Consider the following 13,259-nt stretch of genomic DNA (forward strand, 5'->3'; position numbering starts at 1 on the left):
GCTGTGGGACTTGCATCTTACTGGAGGACAGTATCTATTTGCAAATGGCATATGGCAGCAGATGCACATGGCTCTTCCCCCCCTGTATTTCAAACAGCACATTCTGATCCAGCACAAATTGCTGAAAACTAACACGACTGTTACTGCTAAACAAGGATTATGGAGCCGCTGTTTAAAAATCACTAAACAACTGTCTTAAAAGTAAAAGGTGTCTAGTTCTTTCTTGATGGCCTTTCAGTAGCACTGTTATTGACACACCTACCTCACTGCACATTGACAGAACTGGTTATTTTGACAAGCATAAAGAGAAACTTCAGCTAGCTGTGTAGCAACTGCAAGTTATTTGTAATTCTCCATTGTGTTATCTACTGCAAGTATATGCTGAAAGAGTTCATCTGGTGGAACAGACACCCAAGAATTTGTGAAGTGTGCCATGGTGTTCAAATGAATCAGCCCTAGTATCTGAATTTTTCATTTAAAAAGATCCCCTGTTGAGACACACATTGCCAGCGAACTGTGCTGCTCACACACATAGAGTCAAACTTTTCCCCACCTCTCTCCCTCTCACTTCTGTCATCTCAATAGTCGGTTCTCTCCAGTAGGTTACTTCCACAAAGGGAAATGCTTTGGTGTGACAAACACTCGCCTGTGAAGCCACACTGTGTGCGCAGGATGCTGTTCTTTGCTCCAAGCTGCGTGCCACCCTCCCTCTCTCGGCCCAGCAGACTAGAAGGCAGAAGGGGCCAGTTCAGTAGTTGATGTTCATGTCAGTAATGTATGCATGACTGCTGCTGGCTGCTTTGATCCTAGGCACCCAGCACCACAAACATCCCATAATTCTGGATTTGCAGTTGTCCTGAAGGTATGTCAAACAACATGCCCCAAATCCGCTACTCTGCCTTTCAGCCAGGAGTTTATCACTCCTGTGTATGAGCTTCCCTCCCTGACAGACCCAGAGTCAGGGCACATCACCAGATCACTGCTGCTCTGGACCCTTCCACGCACACCACCCGATGCTCCCCACCATAGCCCTGTTAAGGCTGCAGCAGCTGAGCTCCCCAGCACCCCTCACTTGCAGTCACGACACAAGGGTCAGAAATTTCTAGTCTAGACTGATTCAGTGTTTGGAAGCCACAGAACTTATCTTAGAGTCTGCTTCCTAAAGAGAAAAAAACTAAGGCTGTTGGAAGATGTACTCTACACACCCCAAAGCAAGATTTAAAAAACCTCTATCTATTGATCAAATAGTTAACCATCAAATAATACATTTTACAGTCTAAAGGGGCGATTTATAAAGAGATCTAAGGAAACTGTAAGAGGAAATAATACCATGACCTATTGCTTAACACTGGCAACTCAACACACATAATACTTGTTTAAAGCCCTGGCTCATTCGATTCATGACAGTAGCCCTTATTAAGTGGCTGAAGCCCTCATGCACAGACTGGAGTCTCATTCCCCACCACCATCCCTTAATACCTGCCCAGATATAGCACTCTTTTGTGCTATCGGTTTAATGGAATACTAAAAAATAATAGTTCACTGAATGCAAGATTTACTATAACACATAAAAATAAAATGACAATAAAGTCATACACATAAATTAAGCGAGAAGCCCTGTAATCTAGTCTGTATCAATGCTGTATTTTCTCTCATGTCAATGTCTCATTCTTCACCTTCTTTGAAGTACAATAAGTTACCATTATTGGTAAATATTTATATTCAGTTCTGCAGTGTCAAGATACTGACAGTTAATATAAGTCTTCCAAAAAACATTCCCATCTTCCCAAGACAGCACAAATATTTACCATATATGTCTTTCTGAAGGCTTATGGCTTTTGGGGAATGAGTTTTAGGATTATCTTTATTCTTGTCTCAGCAACTTTTAGACAAGAAAACTAGAACAAATTAGGACTCTGGTAGTCACATACACACTAGCTAAAATCAATAGCTTTAATTTTCACATTTAAACCTACAATTTTCATCTGACAGGCTCAGCAGGTTTTAATGCACACAACAATTTACTTTTACTGTTTTAATTGTTTTTAGTCAATCACTTTTATTGCTTCTCTGCATCTGACTAAACAAATTAATAGAGCTATGTTCATAAATGATTACTTTGTGAAATGGCTTGATAGATACATTTGCCAGTTTCACCTTCAATTACTGCCAACATTAGTAATATTTATACCAAAAGGTACATTTATCCAGGTTTTATAATTGAGCAACAGGAGCTGGGGGGGGGAATCTATTTCATGAGCACCATAGTATCAAATTTCATCTGTCTAACAGTGTTCCCCCCGGGGCCAAACGAAAACCAGCAAGACCTGCCTGCATATCTGGCTGAAAAAAAACCTGTCTGGATCACAGAAAGACAGTCTACTCCTGCCTAGATTCTTACATGATCTCATGATCTTTCGGTTAAGGAAAAAAAACCATACAAAGAATATATAACTCAATGGTCAGGATGACATTATCACAGGGCACGAGACATGGATCAAATTCCTTGTTTTGTCCCTTAGAAAAGGGGCTAGCAAGAATCCAAACTTCAGAAAAGACTTAGGGCTCCCTCCTTGTCCCCACCCGGCTCTGCCTCTTGGTCAGACTGCAGGTGCGTCAGGTACAGGAACATTAGCTTTAACACAATACATAGCAGTGCCTCTTCCCTCCAGCAGAGCTATACATGGCCAAAGCTGGAAAATTTACTAAGTTGCTACTCAAAACCACGATACAGTTGCCACAAGATTGGCAATACCAGGAAAATCTACCTTTGTGAATGGCAGTAAGGGTCAGCCTCCACTGACACAGCCTTCCCCATGTTACATACTGCGGGAGCATAATCATGGACTCAATGACAGATCAATATGATCATAGTTGAAGACCCTTTACTAGAGCATCAGACGTCATTTTATACATTGGTTACGTCTGTACATGCACTTAGCTATTTTACTACTGGTTACATACATTATTCACGCACTGTCCACGTGCCTAGTTACACTTAATGATTGGTTATATCAACACTGTACACGCGCATAAACATAGGACATAATTGGTTATACTAAAACATGCGAAACTTGTCTCAGTCTAATTGGTCAAGATAAACTGCTGAATTGAGGTTCTTTGTGCCAAGTTCCCTTTATCGTGGAATGCGCACCTGTGTTCTTCTAATTGGCATCTTTCTTTTTTTGTCTTCTTGTTTATTCTGTTCAAGGCCTTCTAAAGGCGTCTGGAACGCTCTTGTGACCGTTAGCTAAATATGTGTCCACAACATACATATCTCAGGATCCAAAATAAGAGATTATGAGCTTTCGTAATAGTTACTTCAGCTGTTGCTAAATCAAAACATAGGAATACAACTCTGCAGTTTGGTCTTTCCCCAGTTAAGGCATCAGGTGAACTAAGACTACTGTGAAAATGGAATTAATTGAGAGCAAAAGTTGTCTTCAGATACTGCTTCAACATAATCATTTAGGAGGCTTGACCCAACAAGCATTTTCCAAGCAAAGCAGACACATACCAGCAAGGCTCTTCCACACAACATGCAGTGCACATACTCACTGAAGTGAGAGATCCCAGTTCACTGAGTGAAACCCAGGGTTAATCTGATGGCTCTTCAGCTCTTCTGTCCAAATTTAGAAGAATGAGGTTCACTTGACCAAAGAGACCACAGATTTCCTGCACACAAGAGACAAGTTACCCTAGACACTTAGCTGCCAGGACCTTCACCCAAGATGCTCAAAACACTGAACTCTAGATCTTCTTCCTCAATTCCTAGTTTATTATTTTATCTAATGGGAGAAACCATCATAAAAACAGAAGCTAAAGTCAAAGCCTCTTTCTTTACAGGCTCCAGAGTCAGGCTCCCTCTGGCAAGAATGCTTTTCTGCAGCGTGTTTTAAGAAGCAGTCTCAAGACTATCTCTGAGAATGGCCTCAGGGCCAGTACTCAAGTCTCACTAGCAGTAAGACCAGTGTTAGAACACCTTTACAGCTGAGGAAGAGAATTTTTCTTCTACTTTCTGGACATCTTATTTAATCTAACCATTAGAATAGCTCAAGTCTTGCATGAGAAACACCCTCCTTAGAAAGGGGGAGGCTTTGGTTTTGATCCAGTCAGGCAGGGGAAGCCTGAAACCAGTTCTACCAGCTCCTGGATGGGACCATCATTTTCACTCTTTCCTTCTCCAAATACAGAACATTAAAGATATCCCTCCTTCTACTGCACCCTGCTTTAAGTTGTTTGAAATCAAAGAGGAATAAGGTACCAATCTCAGAGCAAGACGCTAGGCCACCAACACCAAGTGGAAGACGTAGAAGTCCCAGGGAAGGGGGGTACCATGGCCTCGCTGGCTTCCACATGGGTTAAATCACAACAGTGTGCTGCAGGCCCACCAGATTCAGCCTAATTCAACATGCTTGGTCTCCAGACATACTCCTCCAGTGGGTAATTAAGTCCTTCATCTACAGCTAACATGCCAATTCTTCTTCCTACCCCATACCTATTTTTATCACCACTCTTGTGGTATCCTGTGGATTAGGAAAACATAACTTATGATTTTGGGAGAGTCCTTCCATCCCTCTCATTATGTTTCTTAAACATCTTGTCTTAGGAGTAAATACTTACTCAAAGCTCTCCTCCCCACCTATACAGAGCATGTTCTTTTTTCCAAGTAGTCGTCAGTGTACTAAACTGGCTGCTGCTTTTGTACAAAAGCTAAAAATGATTCTACAGTGGTCAAAACTGCTGATATCAAACTAGTTTTTCATTTGATATTCCCACATAGTATCACTCGTGTTTGATTTAAACCTTCATTGAACACGTGCGCTCAGAAGCAGTCTGGGTCTTAAGCTGTAGGAAACTGATAAACTGCATAGCGTGGTAGAAGGGCTTTTTACTATTCTTTTAGAAACCTGCATAATATCTTATATGAAAGAGCCCTGATCTCTGGCTGAGACTGCTAGGTACTTCATGAATATAAACTGAATATATTAATCCTTTTGGTCCCTAAGCTACCAAGCCTACACTCTACTGCAACAAGAAAAATCATGAAAAGCTTGTATGACAAGAAAAAAAAAAAGTGTCTTACTACACATGTCAACTACAAAGAACAAATTTGTTTATTTCCTGAGGTTCATGCAAAAAATATAATTTAGATTTTTTTTAATATTTCCATATTCCTTGAATCAGTTCCCTAGTCTAAATACATACCATTTTGAAGTTGTTTGGTATTAAACAGATACTTGATCCACCAGCAGTTTTCACAAAACCATCCCTTGCTCGCTCCCCCCCCCCCCCCGCAGTGAGGTAACACAGCTGTTCCATAATCCTGTCTTTTTATCATCAGGCAGGACAGCACTCACCGAAATGTCAAACTGAGGACAGCCACCTTGCTTGGATGACATACCCCAGAGCATGTCTGTTGTGCAGGACTCTTCAGTAAAGAACTAAATCTAAAAAAAGGCTAAATCAACAAATCTTCTGCCACAGATTACCCAAATTGCTGCTACTCAGGGCAGAGATTAGCAGGAAAAACAGATAAAGCCAGAAGTGGCAACAGCATCTCCACCCACAGCCAAATATATCCATTTTGATCAAACAAAGCCAGCCCCCTCCCACCACTACATTACAGCAGGAAGAAGTGATCAACAGAACCACAGTCACAACAAAGCCTGGGAACATCTGTATTCCTGCAGAAAAGGACTAGCAAGATCATCTTAGCTCTCTGCCCTGTGTGGCAGCTCAGCAAGGCAGCAGCCTCTGCTCATTTTTAAACTTGCCTTGAAATGGTAACAAGCTACAAAAAACAGTCATTTATTTTTCTGCAGGCCAACACCCTGGGATGTTGGCCCATGGAACCCTTTGCAAAATGATTAAAATGGTACCCAAGAGTGACCCTGAATTACTTTGTAGGAGACACACACAGGTACTGTTGGGCTGACTCATTAGAAGCTTTCACATGGCCCAGCTACAGCGTATTTCATATTTCTATCAACTAATGACATCATTTCATAAACAATGGTGAAGAATTAGCAATATAGTATGACTTCAAAGGCCAATTTTCAAATATGGGCAAGGTATCCCCTACTGCACTCATGGATTGAAATAGCCAACATGATACAGCTGATCAAGATCAGCTGGAAGCTTTAAGTGACAATATTTTGCTACTTCCCTCCATGCACACCAGAGCATGCTGCTCTTAAATAACTTTCAGAAAAGGTCCTTTGCAAATAGGATCCTACTTTGTGTGGACAGATAACACCTGTTGAAGCACTATTCAAGATCACTTGTTCTACAATAATACCTGAAGACCCCAACCAAGATCAGGCCTTATTGTGCTAGCCATACCATGCAGAAAAAGCCTGTAGGTCCCTGTCAATACAGTCGAAATAAATAGGACAACCAGGAAGTGGGCAAAAAAAAAAAAGCTTCCCCCAGGTCACGTAGAAAGTCTGCATCAGAACCAAGAAGCACATAAGATATCTTGATTCCCACTGTCTTGCCTTCAACAGCATCCTTTCTCACTCAATAACAAACCAACCAACCAACCCACCCACCCACCTTAAAAAAGCACAAGGCATCAGCCTACAGCATTACTGTCAACAGTTATTCTAATTGCCCTTTCAGGAAGCAGAGCTACACCAGGGATCAACCAGGCCCACATGTTTAAGTTGGGGACAGAAGTCAACACTAAAACTTTTTGAAGTTTATAAGAAGTTCACCACTTGGCAAGACCCTTCCTTCCATCTTATCTACCTAGAATGGTAAAGACTTGATATTATGTACCATGCCAAGAGACAACCACCCCCAAATATTCATTATACTTTTACAGAGACATTACAGGGTGTATTCCCAACACATACACAAATGTATTAGGAATGCACTGTTTTCTTCCCTTCACTGAACTCTCTAGCACAGCAACTCATATGCATCACACAGTTCACTTTACAGCAGCCAAAAGAGATGAAAAAGAATCACGTCCAAGCTATAAATCATATCAGCCCATTGCAATTAAACACATTCAAATTCTAAATCCCAGAAAACAGACTTTGTAACGATACCATTGCTGACTGCATCTACCAAATACTCTATTGCTGCCCTTCAAACGTGCTTTCCATTTACAAGCACACAGAAGCTACTTTACTGCCAATTCCTCCATTGATGGCACATTTTATTGACAAAATACAGCTGAGCCACCTAAAGCAATTTCAGCTACAGAATAACCCTTCACACAAGAAGTTAACCAGATCCTCCATCCATTTGCAGTAGATTTAGATTAGCAAACACCGCATAGGCACATTCAGATCCTTTGAACAGCCTCATGCCAGTTGACGGCTAAGGACAGGGTAACGTTATAACAGTATTTCATGCTTTGCATTCTGGGAAGCAAAGCCTTCCTTACTCAGAGGGAAGAGGTTTGGATTCCTGCTCTGCTGCAAACTGTTTGATCTACCTATACCTTTTCTCCCCCATCTCCAGTTTCCCCTTTCCTTTGTGTTACCCCTCTCCTACATTACAATTTTCTCATTACAATTTTACAAAGATAGTCTTAGTTTAAATAATGTTGTTAAAAAAAAAAAAGCTGCCCAGTCTTTCCACAAGCTTAAAAAATGCCAGATGTATACAACTCTATCTAGAGTGCAACCACTGGCACTGGAGTGGCTGCTTTTAACAGCTAGCTAGCCAAAGGGCTGCTGTGCAGCCACAGTCAGACAAGTTCACCATCAAATAAATACTTTCATTCTTAAAAGCAGCAGACTCCAACATAAAATTGCACTTCTCTTTTAAATGCAGTTGTATAAAACATTTGCTCTGTATTACTTATGGAAGAAATCACGAATCTTATAACATGCCAAGACTTGGAGCTCCTGATTAAAGAAACTTGCTAGGAAGAGAAAGTTTTAGAAACTACTTTTATTGTCAGGCTTAATCCTGCATTCCTGTCAAGTCTGTCCTTCAAGTGAGTTTGCCTGATCAAAGATCTTACAGTTGACCTCTCAGATTTTGTCCATAGATCACTCAAAGTGCTAGTTTACTACCAGCTGCTCTTAACATCTGTCCAGTACTAACTGTCACACCCTCTTCAGTTTAGTCTGTGCTAAATAATTCCAGGGGTGGATGGGAAAGGGGGAGACACCATACAGCAACACATTCTCCCACAAACTCACACGTAAAGCACACACCATATCAGGCAGTCTGATGGAAAAAGATAAATTCACTAACATATCTGTACCAGTGTAAGTCCCAGGCAGAGACTGCTAGAGAAGTGCAGCTGAGTAGTGTTTGGAATCAGACTGCAAGCTTCCAGAGAAACATCAGACATCCACAAGTGCAAATACCTACCACATGAAAACAGACAAGGCCTTGCATTATCAGATCACACGGTTCAGCTCCATTCTCAGACTGAGAGCACACACAGAAGAGGAGTGCCAGACACCGCAGCTAGCAGTCTGCCACTAACTGCAGAAGAATGATAAAGCTGCAACAGAGACTTATCCCAGCAGAAGGTGCTACATGGGGAAATTATTTTAGCCATGGGAGGTTGGCTGACTTTTCCCAGACTTTTTAATTAACCCCATGCAAAAGAATTCAGCACTCTCATCTAAGACCCTGTTACAGTTTGTAGATCAAATCCAGTTTGTCTTAGCACATACACAAGCTACTACTGTCCCAGATGAATTTTTTCTACAGCTCAGTTGGAAAGAGCAAGATCTGGTCATCTATTCCTGCTGGTTGGGAACTGACCAGAGTCACAGTTAAAGGTAACACTTAAAAAAACAAACAAACAAACAAAAAAACCCCAACCAACCAACCAACCCCAAACAAAGCCATATCTAACAGCCAGACACCATGTAGAAAGTAAGAATCAATACATTACTTGCCCTGGCCAGAAAACCACACAGACCAAGAGAAGTCCTTGTGCTCGCAGGGTAGCCTGCACCATCACACCTGATAACTGGGAGGGTCATTTCTCCTCGCTATACAGCTGTTCTAGTTCACTTACAGTGAGCTGAGATATTCCTTGCACTGCTGTTTTGGAGAGCACAGATGGATCAGATGGCCTAGAAGACAGCTTGTCCATCCTTCCACCTATACTTTTTAATTTACCTGCAGAATATCAATTTATTTATTTTTTTATGGTCAGTGGTAGCCGCACAGTTCATACTTCTTTTTGTGCTTCACCTCCCCAAGGAGATCACCTAATACTTTTTCTTCTGTACGACCCAGTGGTAACACAACAGTCCTGTGTTAGACCTGAGAAACCACTACAAAACTCCTTGCTAGTGTCTCATGAGAAAAAGATACTTCTGTTGGAAGGTGAGTGTATTATTGGTTGCTTTGCTCATTAACAAAAGCTGATCAAAGCCATACTGGTCCCCGAAGATGTTGCACTCAATAAGCTACTGCAGTTTCCTAAAAAAGACAGTGGCTTAAGTCCAAAGAGCTAATGCACAACAGGCATTTCTCTTTTTATCCATTTTAAAAGTGGACAGAGGAGTCTGGTCAGTCCAGAATTATTTAGCTCAAATTCAGCTGGAGTAATTTCAGAGCTGGACTTCCCTTCTGCCCCTTTGGAGAGGAGTACACCTCCCTCACGAGTAAAGAGTAAACACTCTTCACTATGCTATCTCCACAGCCCCTCCATTTCCCACAGGGTACCAGTGCCAAGGACAGGAGAACTAGGTTAAAAGCCCCCACTTTGTCAGGAGGCACCTGACGCTATACTCTAAAGTTATAAGGCACTCTTAAATAAAAGTCTCTTTCATTCTAAATCCACATCTTTCACTTGCGAGGTCAATGCCCCAGCCATTTTATTAATGCATCAGGTCTTACCACATCACATAACTTCCCTTCTGGTTAAAACAGATTTAATCAAATTAAAAACAGTAGCTTAGGTTCTACTAAGAGATGTAGAGTCAAAGAGAAGTTATCGGACATTCCCATCCTTACCTGCAGAGAAACAGCAAAAAAACCCCCACCAACACCCTCAAAGCTGTAGGAAGCCCAGCCTCTTTTTTTATCCTACTCCACTACTGCTAAACTGATGAGTTTGTATTGCTACCAGCTGACAGACATACTCCCAGGTGAAATAAATTAGATGTTAATAGCAAAGATCCCCCCTGCCTACTCATTTGAAGGGTTGTTTTCAAAGTCCACAATTTTTCATTGAGGAACTGTTTTTCTACTTCTACTTTCATTTGTGTTACTACAGAAAACTGTGAGTAGCCTATTTTATAAGCACCTGAGAGTTTATTGCTAGGCATTACAAAAAGATACATCTATATACTGACCCTCTTATGAATATTTCTTATGAAAATGCAAAGATTAGGTTAACATTTTGCATTAAGTTCCTAAATGGGAAGTTCATTTTATTATTTAAAAAATATTTAAGAAAATATAAAGGTGAAATTCCCACTGGAAACATTTTAAATGGGTGGGAAGAAAATATTTACATTTAAAAGCTGGTTATTTAGCAACTGCAGAGTAACTTAGCTCTAAAAGGTCATACCTCTCCCTATTTGTATACAGATATGCTAGATAGCCTATGGAGGGTATTCGCCCTGACTGAGAAAGCCTGTCTAAGCATTCTATGAATCAACAGAGTTCTGCAATAATGCCTCGGTAATGCAAAACTCCTGTGTTGAGAGAACAAACCCCTTTAAGATCACACAGTCAAGACCTCTATTTTCTGTGGGGTATTTTAGCAGTGGTACTGCCAGACCTCTAAGCAGAGGCCCTGCACCTAGTTACAGTCTTCACAACACACAGGCCCCTTTGAATACATATATTTAAACAAGATAGCCAAGATGGGCAGTCAGAGAGATCTGAAGATGAGGGCCTTTGGTGCATGGAGCATAGCTCTTTGAGTTGGAAGTCAAAGAGAATGCAGAAAGGAATAAATAATCAAAAGAACAGAAGTAGAAAGAAGCTGGTAAGACTCCGAGAGGCACAGATCTATTCCGATATTCCTAGAGCACCAAGAAAACAAGGCATTTCTTTTGTTGTTTAAAGTAGATCTTGTTGTAAATTACACCGTTACATAGAAGGAAGTGCCTCATAATAACAGAAGTTTTTTACTGTACACATGACTTTCACTTATCCCTTGTACAAAAGAAGAGTCAAAGTTGTATGGGTCCAGAAAAAAAAAAAAGAAGAGCAAGTTTGGACATAACCCAATAGCCCAGTGATCAGAGCAGTCACCTTGGCAGGGAAAAGACATGTGCCAACATCCTGCTCCCAGGGTTGTTCAGGAATTTACATGAATCACTCCTCAAATAAACCGTGGAGTGCAGACAGTCATTGACTGGGGACTGTTGTTTTATGAGGACGCCCCAGCATCATAACACCTGAAGGCAAGATCCTAGATGTGGTAACTGCATGGAGAGAGGCCCACGTAAACAGGGACAGTCACTCCTTGCTAAGATTCCCAGAGAGATAAGTGACACCAGTGGAAAGTAGGAGTCAGTCTCACACAAACAGTCACTTACTTGATGAAGAACCCAGCATGTCTCCTTAGCATCTTTACAAGCTGTTAATAAAATGCAGCACAAGCCCAGGAGTTCAGACAAGAGCACCTGAAGTCACTAGGACTCATTTGTGAGCAAAGATAAAGAGTAAATATGAAACACCTGAGGGGAGTGGCCCCAAAGGGAAAGGCTTGGCACTCAAAAATAGGTGTATGTTAGAAGAATTAGGATACCTTTAAGTATATATTGGGGAAATGGGATGGAATAAAGAAAGTTTGTGATGAACATCAGGGGAAAAAAACCAATCCTGAAAAGCAAGTACATTAGAGAGTAGAATTATCTTAAACACCTCAAGCAACTGAGCTTTACCACATCTCTTCTGAAACTAGACTGGAAAAGGCTTTAGGTACCCAAAATAAGAGATAAAAAAGAAACTACCTGGAGAAGGAAAGAGAAGGCCAGTTAATCTCTCATTTGCCGTATAATTCCTTGCAGGAGTCATCCTCAGCTTCTCAGATACTGCATCTGAGCCTCAGATTTGAGGTTCTGGATTTGATACATTTTGATTCCAAGGGAAGGACAAATGCTCAATCACGTACCTTCCTCCCACCAACTGGACTGAACCAGCTCAGGGAAACTTTAGCCCAATAAAACAGAAACCTTACAGAAATGTAGAATTATAAGGGGAGGGGGAAGATTAGAGGCAGAAATCATCTGAAGAAGTGATCTGGTTCACCCCAAACCATAGGGCTGGGTTCCATCACGGGGAAGAAGGTGGGGAGAGGGGCTTTGAGAAAGCTGGGTGAGCTATTCCAGCGCATCACTTACCCTTACAACTACACCAACACTTGTCCTCTTTCCCTCTAAATCCGTAACTCCTTTTCCTTTTCCTAAGCACCATGGGCAAAGAGGACAGATCATGCCCCTCCTCAATGCAGCACACAGCGCTGAAAAGCCTTCTACTACTCAGGCTGATTGCATGAGGCCTCTTCCACTTCCACAGTCTTGTTGCAATGGTTTGTGCGACTTGGGGGACAGCAGAGAGGAAGATGACGGGGGGGTTTAAAGGCTGGGAAATGATGCTAGTGTGGTGCACTGTATCCATTCCCTTGATTTCCTGACAAGCTGGGCTAGCAGCACGCTTGCTGTGGAATCCCTGACAGGATCAGTCCCCCTCAAGGAAACATGTATTTTAACCTTCAGCCTGTTATAACCTGCAGATACAGTAACAAAGTCATGGCACTTTCCAACTTTGGGCAGGGAAGGAGCAAGAACTTTTGCATCGCTCATCTCTTAGGCTGATACTCCTATAGCATCTCCAGCATCAGTTTTACTGACGCATTAGTTTATTCTAAAGCTCCACCTCCTGGAGCCATGAAACTAATACAGAAGCGACTCAACTGCCACTTGAAATAAGGGTGCAAGTTGAAGAGGAAAGTTTGCAAAGGTGTGAATCTTAAAGGGGCAAGATTTAAAATTGTAAAACTATCCTTGGTTTGTTAGTTAAAAAAAAAAAAAACAACCCTGCTTTAATTTGGAAGCTTATCTCCTGCCCTAGGGGAAATCCATTTAATTTCTCAGCACTGGAGAGCAGGGATCTTTGACGGGGTTTCTGCACCAGCTCTGTTTAATGTCTCATCACATCCCACTAAACTGATGATTTAAGGCTACTTCCAACGTAAATACAGAAAAGGAATGATGATTGTTCCCCCGTTTAACTCATCCCCCCCCGTTCACGTCTTCCACCTTTCCACCACCGGCATTTCACAGCGCACCTCAGGCACAGCCCGGGCT

Source organism: Haliaeetus albicilla, chromosome 24, assembly GCF_947461875.1.
Source record: "Haliaeetus albicilla chromosome 24, bHalAlb1.1, whole genome shotgun sequence".
Taxonomy (NCBI): Eukaryota; Metazoa; Chordata; class Aves; order Accipitriformes; family Accipitridae; genus Haliaeetus; species Haliaeetus albicilla.